This window comes from Macaca thibetana, chromosome 3 (assembly GCF_024542745.1).
Source record: "Macaca thibetana thibetana isolate TM-01 chromosome 3, ASM2454274v1, whole genome shotgun sequence".
NCBI classification, from domain to species: Eukaryota; Metazoa; Chordata; class Mammalia; order Primates; family Cercopithecidae; genus Macaca; species Macaca thibetana.
The window spans coordinates 72,336,999-72,347,500 of NC_065580.1; the positions used below are offsets into that span (position 1 = coordinate 72,336,999).

A 10,502-nucleotide genomic window follows, 5' to 3' on the forward strand; every position below is an offset into this window, starting at 1 on the left:
TGCTATGTAATGCTAATCATCTCCGTGTGAGCAGTTTGTCTCTCCAGTAAATTGCGTATAGCAGTAAAAAGTGGTCTCTTGTGATTGTTGCGTATTTTCCATTATGCTTAGTGCCATACTGTAAATCTTGAATAACATTATGGGACCCATACGAAGTGCCACTAGTGATGCTGGAAGTGCTCCCAAGAAGCATAGAATCGTCATGATATTACAAGAAAAAGTTGACTCTTAGACAGATGATTCATCCAATAAACAGACCATGTAAATGTATGATATTGATAAATACAATATAGTATTGTAAATGTATTTTCTCTTCCTTATTATTTTCTTAATAACATTTTCTTTTTTCTAGCTTATTTTATTGTAATAATACAGTATATAATATACATAGCATACAAATATGTGTTAATCTACTGTTAGCCTACTACAGTAGGCTATTAATAGTTAAGTTTTTGGAGAATCAAAACATACATGTTTTGGAGAATCAAAACATACATGTGTGAGGGGTTGGCACTCCGACCCCTGCATTGTTCAAGGGCCAACTGTATATCTGGATGGGTGTGTATACAACTGTATATCTGCATATTTTTATGTGTGTGTACACATACACATAATATTTTCACTCAACATTAACCTCGAGAGAGTCAAATAGAGGGGACAAGTGATGGTTCTTAACATTCATTCTGTTCTATTCAAAAGTTTTACAGGTAGTCTGGGTTGATGAAAGGTATAATTATAGTTAGGAGAAATTAGAAAGTAACCTAATAATCTCATAAACACAAGGACCACAATTGGGCTCCTTTGACAGTAGAAACATACCACAATACACAGAGACATATTTTTCCTTAGCTTGGATCAAGAAAAAAGAAATCTCTAGACCAAAAGAATTAGAGGAAATGTTGATCAATTACTTGGCTCAGTTTGTTGCTTTAGATGGGTGTGTTTATAAATTACCTAGGCCATAGCTTAACTTTCAAAGATCTTCTGAGACATTTTTTTTCTGTCTTATTCCAACATTTTTTTTTTCTTTTTTGGCATCAATAAATTATTCTTAGTGTCTCATCAAAATATCCTAGAATTACATTTATCTTATTTTGTTCTTCTTTTTCACTCTTTTGAGTACACGGAGAACAAATTATCAGTGACTTCAGTTACTAAAATCCTTCAGTTACTTGATGAAAACCATCAAGCCTCACTTGAGTCAGCTGTAGAATGAGCACTTTTAATATTTTTTTCACAAGACCTGCTCTGTTCTTTTAGCTTTTTAATCAATGACAATGGGGAGGTTATCCATGGAGAGCATTAAATGAAAATCCAAATGTTGCAGCAAATATTTAAATTGATTAGAAGGAGCGTAGGACATGAAGGGAACTAATATATGTTGGGTGTCTATATGAGAAGTTATACTAGCCATTTAACTACATTAAGGCACTAATTCAAGTAATATGCTATCAATTCTATAAACTAGGTGATATCATTGATATTTTATAGTTGAAGCTAGGAGACATTGACTAAGATATATACAATTAGTTGCAAAAATTTCTGAGGAATGTATAAGTAGGTAATTTGTAAGTAGTTGTAAGTAGTTAATGCCACTTGCAAGTTGTAGTTAACTCTTTTGTAATCAATCTGATGGTACAGTCATTTATATTATTTCTCCAAGAATATAACACAGGCAGAGTAGCTGAGAGCTTAAGAGTTTAGGCTTTGATCTGGATTCAAAGTGCTCTACCACTTTTTATCTATATAATGGGAAATGGATTTAATATTCCCAAGCTACAGTTTTCTCTTAAGATAATAATAAGAATACTTTATAGGATTGTTGTGAGGATTATATGAGATAACACATAAAAATCTTAGCATATTTCCATGTAAGGGCACAATACATAGTGGTTTTTATTAATATTATTGCAGGTGAGTGGTAGAGCCAAGATTTTTCGGACTTATTTATCTTAGTATCTTCAGGGCTTAGAGTAGTATATAGTCTTCAGAAGAGAGAGTTGTCACACAGCACAGAGAGAGTGAGTTAACAAAGAATATTTAGGAATAGTTAAGCAAGTAAGGGTCTTCTTAGGCCTAGAGAATGGCAATATTGACAATACATGTACCTAAAAGTATGAAAGGAAAATATCAGAGTTTGATATTTTTGGTGGTTTGCTCCAAAAATACCAACAAATAAATTGCGATGCAGTGAGAGATTATTTTTTAATCTGATGACAGTGCATGACTTCAATTGGGTCAGAGAAAACTAGATGCTCAGATTGGAGGCTGAGCCTTGGATGAGAGGGGATGAAGGCCTTCTCCAGGGTGGCAAAAGGAACAAAAGAAAGGCATAGATTTCAGAGACATCATGAAAGAAGATGCAGGCTCAATAAAGTATCTTGAGTACCTACCATGGGTTAGGTGTCATGCTAGGAGCCTGTGTGGTTTTCTCATTGATTTGGAGGTGACAAACTGAGGCTCTGAGAGACTAAGTGATTTGCTTAGTGTCACAGAACTAATAACAGATTTAACGTGGGGTTCTCATTCCAAGGCCAGCTTTGATTTTTAAATATACGTCAACTACCTCTCTTGGAGTCAATGACAAATTGGACATGGAAGAAAGATGAGGAGGGAAGCAAGATAATTGAGAACATAATAATACCATGAGAAGTCAAGAAGTGAATATGCACTAGCATGCATATATATACATGCGCGCGCACGCGCGCACACACACACACACACACACACACACACACACACACACACACACTGTCCCATCCTCCCTGTTATGGTCTGAATGTTGGCATCTCCCTTAAGTTCATACGTTGGAACCTAGCACCAGTGTGATAGTATTAAGAAGTGGGAGTCTTTTGTGAATAAAGTTATGAGGGCTCTGTCTTCATGAATGGGATTAGTACCTCTTATAAAAGAGGTTGAAGGGAGCTGCCTTGGCCCTACTGCCATGTGAAGATGAAGCAACAAGGTGTCATCTATAAAGCAAAGATTCCTCACCGGACACTGAATCTGCTGGTGCCTTGATCTTGGACTTCCCAACCTCTGGGACTGTGAGAAATAAATGCCTATTATTTGTAAGTCTTAAGTCAGCGTCCAATATGAGCATCCAGTTTTCTCTGACCCTATTGAAATTTTGCACTGTCATCATATTAAAAAAAATCTCTCACTGCATTGCAATTTATTTATTGATATTTTTGAGCACCCAGTCTAAGGTATTTTTTACAACAGTCTGAATGGACTAAGACGCTCCCAAATATATAACAACACACAAAGATTCTCTAGTTAATATCCATAATCACACAGAATCCACAAATCTCTTATCTGACAGCAATGTTTTGAAATAAACTTGCGTAGTATGCCTCCCAAAAAGAACCAAATACAAATAGATATAGTAAAGGTATATGGCCAATTTTTATGGAACAGTGACCAAATCATAGCACTGTGGTTACATGCATTATGTCATTTAATCACAATAACCCTGTGAGAGTCTTATGAGGTAGGTATTCTCATTGAACCCATTTTACAAACAAGGAAACAGATGCACAGAAAGATTGCCCAACATAAACTGTGATATAGAGCTGGCATTGTCTTTTAGCTAGAAATTGGAAATTGGAAGCATAAGTATATTCCATGCTTTGTTTTGCCGAATTCCTATTTTTAGGATATTTAGGTGCTACATGAGGGTATGTAAGCAACTCAGATAAACAAACATCATCTTTCTGCATTGAGGAGCCAGTGACAAAATGAAAATGTATTATGACCTTTGTGTATATGTGAATAGCATATCTTAGAACTTTGCCCATAGCAAACATAGTAGAATAAATGCATCAATATCTCTGTAATAAATGGGAGATGTTGCTTCTAGCTAGTGTTCTCTGTTTCTATCTCCTAGGTACAGTATACATTTTTTAGTTGTTCACCTCTTTTTCTCTGTTATTTATTTTATCTTTCTTCCTGCAGACTTACCCTTTTAGAATATGGCCATCAATTTTTACTACCAGTCCCAAAACAGAGCTTCTCTTTTTAGCTCCACCCCAGTCCTGAGCATCTTCCCACTCCACTTGGGAAGCTGAAAACCTCACAGGCCATGCTTTTATGGATGCCTGGATACCCCCCAGTGTGGGCAATAAAGCTCTTTATATAGAGAATGGAATTATGGCTCAGTATCTATTTTTTTTTTTTTTTTTTTTTTTTTTTTTTTTTTTTTTTGAGACGGAGTCTCACGCTGTTGCCCAGGCTGGAGTGCAGTGGCGCGATCTCGGCTCACTGCAAGCTCCGCCTCCTGGGTTCACGCCATTCTCCTGCCTCAGCCTCCTGAGTAGCTAGGACTACAGGCGCCCGCCACCGCGCCCGGCTAATTTTTTGTATTTTTAGTAGAGACGGGGTTTCACTGTGGTCTCGATCTCCTGACCTTGTGATCCGCCCGCCTCGGCCTCCCAAAGTGCTGGGATTACAGGCTTGAGCCACCGCGCCCGGCCCTAGGCTCAGTATCTATTTGAGCTTGCTGTTCCTGGAACCAGAGATAGTTTATTTGTGACCAACAGAAAACTTACTAATCTTCTTTAAGTGACAGAAACCCAGCTGAAACTCAAGCAAAGGAAAAAAATCATTTGGTTGACTGGAACTAAGAAGAATCAAAGAGGAGCTGGAATCAGACACTATCCCAAATCTCTCTCTTTCTCTCTCTCTCTCTTCCCATATCTCCCTCTCACTTAGAGGATTGTCAACAATGAGAAAAATACAACCTATCTCCTACTGGCTTAAGAAATAAGTCCTTCATTTCCTTCAAGTGTTTGTTCAAATCTCACTTCTTCAGTGAAGCCAACCAATTCTCACTTTATTCAACATCAAAACCTGTCCTTTTGATCCCACATTCCTGATCCTTTTTGCCATGTTCCTCTTATGAATTTTTTTCTGCTTACTATTTCCTAACATATTATAGAATTTTCTTATTTATGTTTTTAGTTTATTATCTCTCTTGGCTAGAATGTGAGTTCCACAAGGGTAGGGATCTTGTGTTTTGTTCACTGAGCTACTTCAGACCCCTAGCATAGGTTATGGGACATGGTAGATGCTCAACGAATATGATTACATGAATGAAAGGGAATCTATTATCTTACACAAGAAGAAATCTCAAGTTGAGAGGACCCAGGATTGTTGGTTCAATGGCTCAATGACATAATTGAAAATCATATTTTTTCCATCTTTCTTGTCTGCCATCCTCAGCACTTCAGCTAGGCCCCTTAAGCTGGCTCTCTCCATGTTTGCAAGACGGCTGCTGCAGTTCCAAGTATCACATGTTGACAAGTATCACATAGTGATAAGACATATGCGGCAACACATAGTGATAAGACATATGCGGCAACAGCAGAAGGATGGTTGCTAGCTGCTTCTTTTCTGACTCTATTTTTTTTCTTTAATCAGTGAAAAGTCATATATTATTTTTTAAAAGCCACACTTGCATATATAACAACTAAAGTTAAGATAACTGGTTATAATTGCATTAGTTTCTAAGCTAACCCTTACAAACAAGAATACTTATTCTTAATATAAGTTACTCAAGTGCAACAATGTGTTAGTTTTGGAAGAAATAAGTCAATGTAAATGTGTGAAATGTTAGGAAGGCATTTCTAGGTATAGTAAGTATAATAATTCAACATTGCTTTTGAAAAGTATAATAGCTAGAAAAACTATTTTTAAAAATCTATAGTAGTTTCTTATTTTGATAAAATTCTTAGAGAGAAATAAAACATGAGATCTGCCATGAAGATGACTAATGGGAAGGTGTTCTTGATTATATTAAAGTAAGGCAATGTATCTTTAAAAACTGTGAAAATGTATTTTAAAATACAAATTTTCTATACAGTATGATATAGCCAAAATATATGAGAGACAATTTATTTGTTTTTTGGCTTAATCGATGGAATGCATATTTTATTTTAACCTATGTTATAGGTCAAATGGATTAAAAAATTAACTTTTGCTAAGAACATGAGACGGTAGTAAGGGGTCTGTTGAACTCATTTAATATTACTCTTTGAAAAAGTAAAGAGTATATGGTGAAAAATATTAATTGAAAAATGGACTATATTGGTTGTAATCTTGTTCAACATTATCTGTAAGCCTCATGCTTATAAAATCTGAAGCAAAAATAACTACAGATCACCCTGTTAATCCTTTGGGCATTCCTAGTTGAATTAAGTTTGTCCTTGTTAAAGAAATTATCTTCGTTTTTCTTCCCCCTCAGGCATGCATGTAAAACAGTTCCTGTCTCAATGTATGCCTTAGGCAAAAAGTTCAGTGCTCAATTACCTGCTGTCTGAAGTCTCATATTTTGCAGCAAGCAAGTGAAATAGCATTTTAACCAGAAGTCTTGACCTCTGCTCTTCTTTTCCCTTCACAGCACTGTAAGCTATTTGGCATATGAAGGTCTTGACCTAAGAAAACCATCTTGGATAACCACAGCAAGGAAAAGGAAAAATGCAACACCTAGGAGATTTCAGTAAACAGTAGAATCATGCCAACCTAATCTGTGTTAAAATGCTTGGAATGTGGGAGCCGCTGATGATGCCTGTTGTCTGTGTGTCTGACTGAATCCTTTCTTTTCTCAGAGCAGCAAAGCAAAGCCTGGGAACCAGGCCAAATGCCTGCCACTTACCTTAAATTGATCAGCCACTTTGAGATTAAAACCCCTGAAAGCTGCCACACCGTGAAAACAAGGCCTCCTTCACATTAAAGGCAAATTGCGACTTTGGGTTTGCTGTGATCTTTTTTCCATTTTATCCAGTTTTTCACAGTGCACTTTTTTCCCCCCTTTCCATTTATGCTCCAATATAGAAGCCAATAGTTACAGCATCTTGGCCAAGCATTCATTAAGGTTTATAAGAACAAAATTTATGGTTATTTAGGAGTTGGCACAAAGGCAGACTGTTGCTGGAAAAAGAAAAAGAAATACAGGTGGGAAATAGAAGCCTCCACAAAGGCCCACACTATACAGTAGTGTACTAGGCTCTAGTAGTGGGCTGGGAGGAAAATGAAATAGTATTTGAAACCAGCTGCTCTTCTATTCTGAAGCATTCTCATTGATGGCTCTGCAGATTATTGAAACAAGTATACTGGTTATTCCAAGAGATTTTTCTGTCTTGGGTAAATGCTACCATTTACAGGAGCTGACAGTAGAGATAAATAGATGTGTGCTAATCTGAAGATCTGTCAGTTTTGCTAAAGGATAAAGTGCATTTAAAAAAGAAATATATATATATCTAAAATCCTATATAGATAGATAGAATCATATATATAGGATCAGAATGAGGTCTCTCCCATAACAAGAAGAGTCACATTATCCTCCTCGGCGGAACTTACATAATGCCAAGCCTGTGTTCCCAAAAATCTAGGGTGTGGGTAAAACACACCCTTAATCTTAGAATTCGGATAGTAACATGGAATTCTGATGCAGGCTGGAAGACTTTATTCTCCTTCAGGAAATACTGTTAATGATTCTTCGTCCTTTAAAAAAATGCCCTGGTTTTCTTCACTAGGGGAGTAAGAAAGCTCTTTGCCCTATCTTTTGCAATATTTATTAAGTAAACCTTTTAAAAATATAGTTTAGTTTCTACTCATTGTTGTCTAAGAACTACCTGGAGTACCATCATTTATTGAAAAAATATACAGCTTCAGTGTTTCATGATGTAAACTGTTCCTAAAATATCACTTATTTTAGCTGCACAGGTAACTCACTATATGACTTGGGGCAGGTTAATTTACATGTTCAGCCATCTCCCATTCTCAACTAGGAATACTAATAACATTTATAATAATAATATTTTATAATAATATTTAATACTAGGTATATATATTATATATAATAATAATTTATAATATTATTATAATAATAAACGTACTCTTCCACTGTGATGAGGTACACTGTGATGAAGTATTTGCTTCTACTTCCATAACTTTGCACATGCTAGAATATTTTACCCTTTCCTCCCCATGAAATGAAGTTCATCATTTTTACTGACACTGTTTTGGAAGCCTTCTACCTGATTCTTTTTATTCCTTTTTATCAGCATCACTTCGACATGGATACACATACTGGTATTTTGACCCGCATTTGTTCACAGGTTGCTCTGCAACAGACCTATTTAATTGTGCATGGATATAAATGATTCCTCCTAACTATATACATGCTTAAAGCTCCCCAAGGGCAAGGGGAATGACCTTCCTGATATCTCTCCACTATTACAGTCCTCTGTTCTGAAAAGACACTAATTAAATCTGGAAAACTGAAGATGCACAGAATCTTTTGTGTCATTTCATAAAATGTCAACTACAACTCTGGATGCATGAGCACATATGTGATCATCATTTACAAATAATATTGATTATTTCTGAGCCTGGGTTAGTCTGTTTAGCAGTCATAAGTCATTTACCTTGTTTTGTGGAGTGTCAGAAAGCCAGAGCCAAGATAAAAGGAAACACAGAAACAGTTATGGCTCAGTCTGTTGGTCAACTCTGTTTCTGCCCCCTTTTAACCAGTTTGTCTTATAAGTTTGTCATTAAAATTTTCCATCACACCTAATAGACTTTTATCTTGATCATCAATTTTATAACTTCCAAGTCTTCAAAATTCATATTTCCTATCAATTGTGATTGTTCTGTGTTTCTTTTTTTTCCTATTTTTTAAAAATTATCTTTAAGTTCTGGGGTGCATGGGCAGAACGTGCAGTTTTGTTACATAGGTATACACATGCCATAGTGGTTTACTACACCCGTTAATCCGTCAACTACATGAGGTATTTCTCTTAGTGCTATCCCTCTCCAACCTCCCCATCCCCCAACAGGCCCTGGTGTGTGATGTTCCCCTCCCTATGTCCATGTATCCTCATTGTTCAACTCCCGCTTATGAGTGAGAACATGGTGGTGTTTGGTTTTCTGTTTTTGTGATAGTTTGCTAAGAATGATGGTTTCCAGCTTCTTACGTGTCCCTGCAAAGGACATGAACTTATCCTTTTTTATGGCTGCATAGTATTCCATGGTGTATATGTGCCACACTTTCTTTATCCAGTCTATCATTGATGGACACTGGGTTGGTTCCAAGTCTTTGCTATTGTGAATGGTGCCATAATAAACATATGTGTGCATGTATCTTTATAGTAGAATGATTTATAATCCTTTGGGTATATACCCAATAATGAGATTGCTGGGTCAAATGGTATTTCTAGTTCTAGAACCTTGAGGAATCACCACACTGTCTCCCACAATGGTTGAACTACTTTACACTCCCACCAACAGTGTAAAAGCATTCCTATTTCTCCACATCCTCTCCAGGATCTGTTGTTTCCTGACTTTTTAATGGTTGCCATTCTAATTGGCATGAGATGGTATCTCGTGGTTTTGATTTGCATTTCCCTAATGACCAGTGATGATGAACATTTTTTCATGTGTCTGTTGGCTGCATAAATGTCTTCTTTTGAAAAGTGTCTGTTCATATCCTTTGCTCACTTTTTGATGGCGTTGTTTTTTTGTCTTGTAAATTTGTTTAAGTTCTTTGTAGATTCTGGATATTAGCCCTTTGTCAGATGGATAGATTGCAAAAATTTTCTCCCATTCTGTAAGTTGCCTGTTCACTCTGATGAGAGCTTCTTTTGTTGTGAAGAAGCTCTTTAGTTTAATTAGATCCCATTTGTCAATTTTGGCTTTTGTTGTGATTGCTTTTGGTGTTTTAGTCATGAAGTCTTTGCCCAATACCTATGTCCTGAATGGTATCACCCAGGATTTCTTCTAGGATTTTTATGGTCCTAGGAGGGAGTCTTTGATTCATCTTGAGTTGATTTTTGTATAAGCTGTAAGGAAGGAGTCCAGTTTCAGTTTTCTGCATATGGCTAGCCAATTTTCCCAACAACATTTATTAAATAGGGAATCTTTTCCCCATTGCTTGTTTGTGTAAGGTTTGTCAAAGATCAGATGGTTGTAGATATGTGATGTTATTTCTGAAGCCTTTGTTCTGTTCCATTGGTGTATATCTCTGTTTCGGTACCAGTACCATGCTGTTTTGGTTACTGTAGCCTTGCAGTATAGTTTGAAGTCAGGTAGCCTGATGCCTCCAGTTTTGTTCTTCTTGCCCAGGATTGTCTTGGCTATGTGGGCTCTTTTGTGGTTCCATATGAAGTTTAAAGTAGTTTTTTACAATTCTGTGAAGAAAGTCATTGGTAGCTTGATGGGTATAGCATTGAATCTATAAATTACTTTGGACAGTATGGCCATTTTCATGATATTGATTCTTCCAATTCATGAGCATAGAATGTTTTTCCATTTGTTTGTGTCCTCTCTTATTTCCTTGAGCAGTGGTTTGTAGTTCTCCTTGAAGAGTTCCTGCACATCCCTTGTAAGTTTTATTCCTAGGTATTTTATTCTCTTAGTAGCAATTGTGAATGGGAGTTCACTGATAATTTGGCTCTCTGTTTGTCTGTTATTGTTGTATAGGAATGCTTGTGATTTTTTCA

General features: G+C 36.4%; 1 long non-coding RNA gene across 1 annotated transcript; it reads left to right on the forward strand.

Moving 5' to 3' along the window:
- The first annotated feature begins 19 nt into the window (after positions 1-19).
- Positions 20-6,751, forward strand: LOC126951305 (uncharacterized). Its single transcript, XR_007724425.1, has 2 exons — positions 20-261; positions 6,401-6,751. It is a non-coding gene; the product is annotated as an uncharacterized LOC126951305 (long non-coding RNA).
- The last annotated feature ends 3,751 nt before the right edge of the window (positions 6,752-10,502 follow it).